Here is a 2,569-nt window from a genome sequence, read left to right as displayed (position 1 = left end):
AACTTCATCAGTCAAGGGGACTGATTATTATCTTACACTTTTTCATAGGGCTAGTTTTGTAGTTATAATCATGAGAAAGCTAAATCATAAAAGATTTTAAGTGGCCAGTGTAAAATATGAATGCTTACATAGCTCTTAATTGCAATGCTGAACCGTTATTTGCTTAATAAACATACTTTTGTCACATGTATTTTCTGTTCTGATAACTAATGGGAAAAATGGGTCTGTTCCTCAATTAAACCACTTCATACCAGTTCTCAAGGATGTATATGAGCCTCTGTTTGTACAATAATAAATTGAGAATCAACTGAGATGTACCCTTGTGTTTCACTAATTTGGTTATCCCGCCGTAAAGAGAGAGAGATTGCTGCAGATCGACTTGGCTGTAGAAGACTGTTTACTGACCATAAAAATGATCTTACACGTACACTGACCAGGGAAACCCAAATTTCTGTCAAACCTTACTTGTAATAAACACTAGCTGCCATCAAAAGAACGAGCCCTTATTCCACGGAGAAAGTTAATAATCTCACGATGACTATGGGATACTGATATTACAGTTGTCTCTAGCTGGAGACTCAATCGGGTTACAAAAAATGACTTCAGGAAACGACACTGGCCATTTCGTTGGGACGTTTGTAAAGTCACAGATACTGTACGGACAACACGGCTCAGTTTTTCTATGTATCTTGCTCTGCTGAACGGCAAAAGTGACTTTACTAGGCTATACTGGATTTACACCATGCATCTCCTGATATATATATATATATATATATATATATATATATACACTCCAGTAAATCTTTCTTCATGATAGGCTTATTTATTTATGTATTTATTTATTATGTTTTCCACATTTCGCCAGTTATTCAAACACATATTGACGATTTTGTGACAACATGCCCCCTCTATATAGGGTAAGTTGTTAAATCTGCCATTTAACAGGCAATATTTCAAGTTTTTTCAGTGTCTAGCCCCATATTTGTGACTTTATTCCTGATATTATTTAGCAGTTACACAACAGAACATCCCTGCATTGTGTATTTGACAATCTTTATGCTTTTTTTTCACATTTTCTTGTTTAAGCGTCTTTTTTCCACTGTGAGTAATGCCTATTGATATGAGTCAGCTAGCTTAAGCAATACACGCAAGTTTTTACCTTGAAATATCAGTTTCAAAATCAATCTGATGGTACACCGACTTCTAATAAACTGAAAACGTCTGTTCTGGGAGTATGTGTGTGAGTTTGGTGAGCAGGTACAAAATTCCACGAAAAAAGGTTTCTTTACGGCAGCAACAAATACACGTGCACAGCTGTAATTATTATGAAAGTCATATATTTACAACAGTGAATTCCACTCACTTTACTGTACAGAGCTCCAAAATCGCAAAAAAAAATATTAGTGCTGTCAAACGATTAATAAATTGCTGCAGATCGACTTGGTTGTAGAAGATTGTTTACTGACCTTAAAAGTGATCTTACACGTACCTAAACAACGAGCAGGTAAAACCATCCTAATAAACACTAGCTGCCATCAAAAGAACGAGCCCTTATTCCACGGATAAAGTGAATAATCTCACGATGACCATGGGATACTGATATTACAGTTGTCTCTAGCTGGAGACTCAATCGGGTTACAAAAAATGACTTCAGGAAACGACACTGGCCATTTCGTTGGGACGTTTGTAAAGTCACAGATACTGTATGGACAATACAGCTCAGCTTTTTATGTATCTTGCTCTGCTGAACGGAAAAAGTGACTTTAGGCCATACTGGATTTACACCATGCATTTCCTGTCAGAGGGAAAGGATTGTTTTCCCAATGCCACGCCCCCAGCTATCACATGACCCCGACCAAGTCCATGGTTGACTCCCTCTCATTAGCATGTTGTGCAGAGGAAAAATAAATGTGGAACTACATTCAGAAATAAATCAGTGATCAAAGGAAAATAAATAGGATGAGTTTAGCATATCCTTAAACATTTTCCATTTGCCCACCAATTTATTTTATTTATTTGCCTACTTTAATCACACGTTTAATTATTTATATATGTATTTAAACAAGAATACGTGTATTTATACACATATTTATTTATTTATTTGTGTATTTATTCATTTATTGTTTTTGCAGGTTTCATGCTCCATAACGGACAAAGAAATGTATAAATAAATAAATGTGGAAATAAATAAATAAATACATGAAGTTTTTGTTTACATAATATATGTATGTGTACTGTGTATATTTATTATGTATATATACTGTAAATACACACACATACAGTAAATATTTTGAAAATATTTACATGCATATATTTATATTCTTATATTTTATATTATAAATAAATATATCTAACATATAAACATAACATATTTTTCATCAATATATAGGCCTACGTGCACATGTTTGTATTTATATATACATAATAAATATACACAGTATACACACATATATTATGTAAACAAAAACTTTTATTTTGGATGCGATTGACAGCACTTATAAATATACAGCATTACACGCAGTTGTTTAAAGGGATAGTTCACCCAAAAATGAAAATTCTGTCGTTAATT

This window comes from Sinocyclocheilus anshuiensis, unplaced genomic scaffold, assembly GCF_001515605.1.
Source record: "Sinocyclocheilus anshuiensis isolate Anshui unplaced genomic scaffold, SAMN03320099.WGS_v1.1 scaffold1425, whole genome shotgun sequence".
Lineage (NCBI taxonomy): Eukaryota > Metazoa > Chordata > Actinopteri > Cypriniformes > Cyprinidae > Sinocyclocheilus > Sinocyclocheilus anshuiensis.
This window is presented reverse-complemented; position numbering follows the sequence as displayed.